This window comes from Rosa rugosa, chromosome 1 (genome assembly GCF_958449725.1).
Source record: "Rosa rugosa chromosome 1, drRosRugo1.1, whole genome shotgun sequence".
NCBI classification, from domain to species: Eukaryota; Viridiplantae; Streptophyta; class Magnoliopsida; order Rosales; family Rosaceae; genus Rosa; species Rosa rugosa.
The window spans coordinates 44,317,102-44,324,760 of record NC_084820.1 but is presented as its reverse complement, the minus strand read 5'-3'; the positions used below and the strand labels follow the sequence as shown (position 1 = coordinate 44,324,760).

General features: G+C 39.7%; 1 long non-coding RNA gene across 1 annotated transcript; it reads left to right on the top strand.

Moving 5' to 3' along the window:
* The first annotated feature begins 2,660 nt into the window (after window positions 1-2,660).
* LOC133738387 (uncharacterized) lies at window positions 2,661-4,814 on the top strand. Its single transcript, XR_009860105.1, has 4 exons — window positions 2,661-3,235; window positions 3,335-3,419; window positions 3,516-3,650; window positions 4,718-4,814. It is a non-coding gene; the product is annotated as an uncharacterized LOC133738387 (long non-coding RNA).
* Window positions 4,815-7,659: the final 2,845 nt, after the last annotated feature.

Here is a 7,659-nt window from a genome sequence, read left to right as displayed (position 1 = left end):
GGATGAAGATGAGGAACCACATCATTTCCATGTTTCAGTAAGTGCTTGGTGTTGGGGTATATATAAAAAGGGAAAAATTCACCAACGGTGTCTGGACACTTAGGGGACTTTCAGAATGATACCTGAACTTACAAAGTTATCAATGTGATACCTGGACTCATTTTTTCGTATCAATGTGATACCTACGGCCAATTTCCGTAACGGCTCCGTGACGGAAATTGGCCGTAGGTATCACATTGATACGGAAAAATGAGTCCAGGTATCACATTGATAACTTTGTAAGTTCAGGCATCATTCTGAAAGTCCCTAAGTGTCCAGACACCGTTGGTGAATTTTTCCCAATTTTACACGTGCGATGCACGTGAGTCACTTAATGAAGACAAAATGACCGATTTACCCTCAAATTCTTTCTTTCTTTTCTTTTTTTCTTTATTCTTCTTTCTTTCTTCTTCTTCTTTTCTGGTTTCTTCTTCCCCTGATTTGAATCATCAAGATTCAAATCATCTTGCTCGTCCGATTCCCACCGCCGATCGCTGATCAAACACCGCCGCTGCGTCTCAATCCACCTTCATGCACCACAGATGTTTCTGGTTCCTCCAACTTCAAATCCTATAGCAAATTGAAATTGTGCATTAAGGCTTCACCGCTCACTCCGAGTTCATCCCCGCCGCCGCCGCCAATGACTTGACCACCACCACTCTCGTTCTCTCCTCCGACCCCCTTTTATACACCATTGATCAGAAACTCAGACTCCTCCAGCCTTCCACTCTCAAATCACAGCTCCAATCCCACCCCTCCATCCTCTCCTTCGTTCCCGACATGCAACACCACCTCCACACCATCCTCACCTGCAACTTCATCGGTTTAGCCGAAAACTTCGGCCTCTAGCCCAACTTCGATCAGAGGCAATTTTAGGCAGACAAAGATTAACAACTTCGGCCTCCACACCATCCTCACCTGCAGAAAATTCGAGCTGTTCTTATTCACCAGCTTCGCCACTCCGCTGCTACCCACCATTGTGCCTCGCCGATTAGTAGACAAAGAACTCGGAGCCTCCACCATCGAGAAATTGAGGCTCACGTTCTGCGTGTCCTGCACGGCGGATATCGGCCTCGTCGGAGAAAATGTTGTATGAACATAAATTTAGTTTGGGTTCCACGGTGGCAGCTAGTCAAGCTCGTTGATTGCGGCCTTGGCTATCTTGATTAGCCAATCGACGACCTTGCCAGGCTGGTCGTATCCAAGCCGGTCCTGCATGTCGTAGAATTGAATGGCGGTGTGGGCGACGAGCCGGATGCTGCGGTCCCTGGGGCCTTTGGTGGTGCAAACCTTGCTGTGGCGGTCCTTCCGGTCGGTGGCCCTTAGAATGTGGCATTGTGCCTCCACGATTTTGCTAGCGGTGGAGGAAGAAGCAGTCCTTATCCCCAAACCCAATCGAGAAGCAGCGGAGGACGACATTGTTGTGCGGTGGTGGAGGTTGTAGTGGTCAAGTCATTGGCGACGGCGCGGGGATGAACTCGGAGTGAGTGGTGAAGCCTCAATGCACAATTTCAATTTGCTATAGGATTTGAAGTTGGGGGAACTAGAAACATCTGTGGTGCATGAAGGTGGATTGAGACGTAGCGGCGGTGTTTGATCGGCGATCGGCGGTAGGAATCGGACGAGCAAGATGATTTGAATCTTGATGATTCAAATCAGGGGAAGAAGAAACCAGAAAAGAAGAAGAAGAAAGAAAGAAAGAAAGAAAGAAGAATAAAGAAAAAAAGAAAAGAAAAGAAAGAAAGAATTTGAGGGTAAATCGGTCATTTTGTCTTCATTAAGTGACTCACGTGCATCGCACGTGCAAAATTGGGAAAAATTCACCAACGGTGTCTGGACACTTAGGGACTTTCAGAATGATACCTGAACTTACAAAGTTATCAATGTGATACCTGGACTCATTTTTTCGTATCAACATCATACCTATGACCAATTTCCGTAACGGCTCCGTGACGGAAATTGGCCGTAGGTATCACATTGATACGAAAAAATGAGTCCAGGTATCACATTGATAACTTTGTAAGTTCAGGTATCATTCTGAAAGTCCCTAAGTGTCCAGACACCGTTGGTGAATTTTTCCCATATAAAAATGTAGTAACTATAAAGAGAACACAAGGATGAGACTTCCGATCGCAAACCATTATCTTATGACTCGGTACAGTCAATATAATAGTGAGTGATTCATGACTTTCTGGGTTACGGCTTTAAGAAATTTTATATTGCAAAAAGTCTGACACAAGAAATTTACACAATAATTAAGCAATAGCCAAAGTATATAATCCAAAACAAAACAGAAGTTGACAAAAAGGATATATATATATATATATATATATATATATGCAAGTGACATCACGGCATTGATTATTGATGCCCTCTTATAGTCTTATTCATTTTTTTTGAAAGGGATGTCCTCTTACACTAATTTTATGTGTTTTGTTTTCCAATATGATCCTCTACCTATTGTTATTTTGAGAGAGATTTAGGTAGGGGTGGGCTCGCGAAACCGAAAACCGAAAAAAAACAGCACCGATACCCGAACCGCAGTCGAAAAAAACCGTACCGAACTGGAAAAAACCGCACCGCACCGAATCTGGCCGAAACCGAACCGAACCGCAAAACCGAAACACTGTTAATTTACTACAAAACGACGTCGTTTTTTATTAGGGTTTGGAGACCAACTTACCTCGCTGGAGTCGCCCGGCCTCGAGTCGAATACTCATTTCCTCTGTTCCTCACTTCCTCAGTGCCTAAACTCTCTCGAGCCCACCCCTACTCAGTCGAATCCTCGCCGCCACCAGACGCCGCCAATCAATTCCGGCGACACAAAGACGGGAACGCAGGAAGACTGGAACTCACAGCAGCTTTCCATCTCTCTTTTAATCAGTAAGGTTAGTCGAAGTGTCGAACTCCGTCTTTGATTTTCGATCTGAGATTCTGAGCTAGTTGATCTCCAATCCGTCTTTGATTTTCACCGATTTGTGTGTAGCTAGTTGATCTCAAGTCTTCAGTGACTCACTAATCTTCACCATGTCTTCTTATTTCGTGTTTTTCGGCTTCAGAGATTGAAGAAGAGTCGGTGTTCTTTTCTCCTCCATAGCAACAAGTATAGATTGAAGAAGACTCGGTGTTCTTTTCTCCTCCATAGCAGCAAGTATAGATTGAAGAAGACTCGGCTTCAGAGATTGAAGAATTCCAGGTTAGGTCTGATCCAAATTGAAAGGGTTTCTTGATTTCGTGGATGGGGTTTCTTGATGGTTTTTGATCTGGACATTCTCTTGTGCTATTATTGTTGTAGATTAGCTTGGAACTTGGAAGAGACTTACAGATTTGGGCTAGACTTTGGTCAGTTGGTGTTTATAGCTGTGATATTTCTGGATAAGGTAAGAGCCGAGGCAAAAGATGGTTTCAGTTTATGTTATGTTGTGTATATTGTGGAATGTTCTTGCTGGACATGGAATTGAGTATGTTAATTTCAGGTACTCTGCATTTGTTTTGGCTGAGTAGTTTTCGACTTGAGATTGCATAAAATGAAGAGGCAAATGGAGAAATCTAAGTCATGTGGTACAAATTCTGCCTCAGCCCCGAAGAATAAATCATCTTCATCATCTCAGGTAGCATTTTTTTGTTTAAAATCAGTTTATGTTTGTTGATGTTGACTAGGTTGAATAGGTTGACAAAGATGTTTGTTGATGTTGATGTTTAAAATCAGTTTATGTTTGTTGATGTTGATGTTTAAAATCAGTTTATGTTTGTTTTTGTTGATGTTGTTTTAAATTTCCTATTCTATAAGTTAAGGCCATCAATTTTGTGAGTGGTAGACCTTAGTAATGCATATCTGAAAGTTTGAGTACTGGAAAGACACTTGATTTTTCAGGTCTTATAGAATTTAAATGGATACTAGTTGGTTAGTTACTTCTCAGGTTTTGACAAAGTAGTGATGCAGCAGTCTTCCACTTGCACATTTAAACTTATATGCAATTTATGTAAACTATATTTAGAATGAGATCTTGTATTCCAGTTTGAAGAACTTAATTTGTAATTTTGTAGTTGATATGTCTGCTCTTGTACACATTTTTGAACTAGGATGTTTGCTTGGTAGATATGATATACAATTATTAATCTTTGAAATAGCTGGCTTCAAGGCCTTTTACTTATATGTTTTTCTAACTCTACTGGAACTGTGTTGTATTAATATGTTTTAGTGTAGTGCACGTCTTTAGGCTAATTGAGACTTTTATGTGTTTTATCTTATTTTTGTGATTCCGTTTGAACTCATCAACAACTATTTACCAAGCATAAGTGACTTTTTTACTGCAGTTTCTGTTTTTTGTTTTCACTTTCTTACTGCAGTTTTTGTTTTTTGTTTCTTATTGCAGTTTCTGCTTTTTGTTTATGTTTGCAGTTTGCCAGTTTCTGTTTTGCACTTAAAAACTGCAGTTTCTGTTTATTGTTGATTATTCCAGTTTTCTGTTTTTTTTTTTGTTATTGCAGTTTCTGTTTTTTGTTTCTTATTGCAGTTTCTGCTTTTTGTTTATGTTTGCAGTTTGCCAGTTTCTGTTTTGTACTTAAAAACTGCAGTTTCTGTTTATTGTTGATTATTCCAGTTTTCTGTTTTTTTTTTTTGTTATTGCAGTTTCTGTTTTTTGTTTCTTATTGCAGTTTCTGTTCTGTTTTGCAGATCAACACTAGTGTTGGTGAATCTACAACACCAATACCTCCCCGCGAAGGAACTTCTACTGCAACTCCGGAAGTTCAAGGAACTCAAGGAAGTCAAGCAACCGAGCTTGAAGATTCTCACAGTGTGGAAAGCATCCTTGAGGCGTTGAAACGAAAAGAAAGGTCAGAAATTTGGAATCATTTTGAGAGGGATGTGGTGGATGGTAGAATTAAGGGTACATGTAATTATTGTGGAAAAGTTTACTATGCCGATCCTAGGAAGAATGGTACAAGCTCCCTTAATAATCATATGGACAAGTGTCTAAAGTATCCCCCTAATATTGAGATGATGAAAGCTAAAAGGCAAAAGATTTTATCTTTTAAAAAACCAACTACTGAGTTGTGTACTGTAGAATGCACTCAACAAGAGCTATCTATGTTATGTGTGGAGTATATTATACTAGATGAGCTACCATTTTCTCATGTGGAGGGAGAGGGGTTTAGGCGTTTTATGGGTAGAGCTCTTCCTTATTGGAGAATTCCTTCCCGTAAGACAATAGCAAAGGATGTCCTTAAGCTTTATTTGGGGGAAAAGGAAAAATTAATGGATCAATTGAGTAGATATAGGTTGTCTCTTATAACCGATACTTGGACTTCTATTCAAAACATTAATTATATGGTCCTCACTGCACATTTTATTGATGATAATTGGGTGTTGCATAAGAGAATTTTAAATTTTTGTGTGATTCCTAGTCATAAGGGAGAGGCTATAGCTAAGCTATTGGAGGATTGTTTGTTGGAATGGGGTATAGAGAAGATTCTCCCAGTCACCGTTGATAATGCTTCGTCAAATGATGTTGCATTGAAGGAGTTGAGTAGGAGGATAGGTGATTGGGGTGTCCCTAATGCACTTTTGCATAAAGGGAAGAATTTGCAAATGAGGTGTGTCGCCCATATTCTTAATTTGATTGTCAATGATGGGTTGAGTGTAATGAAGATATTCATTGGTGCCATTCGGAATGCGGTGAGGTATGTTAGATCCTCCCCACAAAGGCTTGATTTTTTTAAGGAATGTGTTGAAAGGGTGAAACTAGAGTGCAAAGGGCTTGTGATTTTGGATGTCCTTACTAGGTGGAATTCCATATTCTTGATGTTGGAACGGGCTTTGAAATTTCAAAAAGCTTTTGATAGAATGGTGGATGAAGATGCGGGTAATTTTTGTGCATGGCTTGAAGGTGCCAAGGGTGAAAAGCCAAAAGAAGGGCCACCGGCAAGTGTTGATTGGCAATATGGGGAGCAATTTGTGGATTTCTTGAGACCATTTTATGAAATCACTTTGAAGGTATGTTGTTCTAATTCTCCTACCGTTCATAGTACTTTTGGTGATATACTTTCTATTTATGGTCTCTTGCAAGAACAAAAGAACCCATGTTTATCTGAGATTGCATCACCTATGCAAGACAAGTTTCTCACGTATTGGGGTAGCTTTGAGAGCTTGAATAAGTATCTATTCATTGCCATTGTTCTTGATCCACGTCATAAACTTGAGAAAGTTGTTGACTATTTTGAGATTCTTGATGATGGGGATACGGATGAAAATGTGGAAGCTAACACAAGAACTGTGAAGGATCTCTTGTATGACTTTTACAAGGTGTATGAGGAAGAGGGAAGGGAAAGTGGTGTTAGTGAGGTTGTTGGTTCTCAAGTATCAAGTGACGGGATATCTAGTTCAAGTAAGGGTCTAACGGAGTTAGAAAAGAGATTGAAAGAGAAGGAGCAAAGGAGAAGAGCAAAGAAAGTCGGGATTGTAAACAATGATGTGGATAGATATCTTGGAGATCCTATTGAAGGAGATGGTGAATGCTTTGACTTATTGAACTGGTGGAGGGTGAATGGAGTTTGCAAATATCCTATATTGGCCCGCATTGCAAAGGATGTTCTAGCTATTCCGGTGTCAACCATAGCTTCGGAATCTTCCTTTAGCACGAGTGGGAGGATTATTGATCCATACCGTAGCTCCCTAAGTTCTAGAATGGTGGAGGCTTTGATATGCACACAAAATTGGCTTAGGAGTGAAAATGTGTATCTACATCATATGCCTACTGTTGAGGAGATGGAGTTGTGTGAAGAAGCGGAAAGAGGTAATAGTTTCTATTTTCTTAGTTAAAGTTTTTTGGGTTAATGAAGTTGTAATATTTATGTTATATATGATTGTATGTATTTTTTTTCTAATGTTGTTCTTTTTATTATTCTCTTATATTAATGTAGAGATGCTTAAGATGCCATGTGGAGTTGTAGTGGGGAGTAGTCGGAGCGGAATGTTACCTCCAAAGTCGAAGACTTCATCTTTCCGAGCTTGAGATCATGCCATTGCTCTCCTTCATATGTAGATGTTGGTTCTTTTTTTTTGTGATGTTTAATCTTTTAGTGAACTTACACATTTTTAATTTGTGAGGTTAGTGACTTAGTGTTGATGTAATGATGGACTGTTATAAACTTTGGACTCTATATTTGTTAACCATTTCATATGTTGATGACTTGATGCTAGAACTTGATGGACTATTAGATTATGTGAATTGAATTATATGGAGTATGGAATTATAGATTATTGTCTATTGAAGTACAAAGCATGCATTAGTAAACTTGTAAACACATTGTGATAGATTATTATTACAGGTTTGAAGAAACAAAAACTTCTCGAGTCATAATACCAAAGAAGTATATTTATATTTGGTAAAAATCTGTTTAAAAAAAAAAAAAAAAACCGAACTGGGCCGAACCGATCAGAACCGTTCGGTTCGGTTCGGTTTTCGGTGCCAACTTCAGAAAATGCAAAAACCGCACCGAACTGCACCGATTCTATTTTCGGTTCGGTTTTCGGTTTAGGCTCGGAACCGAACCCACCCCTAGATTTAGGTAGGACAAACGTGTTACGTGGCGGCACACCCAGACAATTAGTGTCAA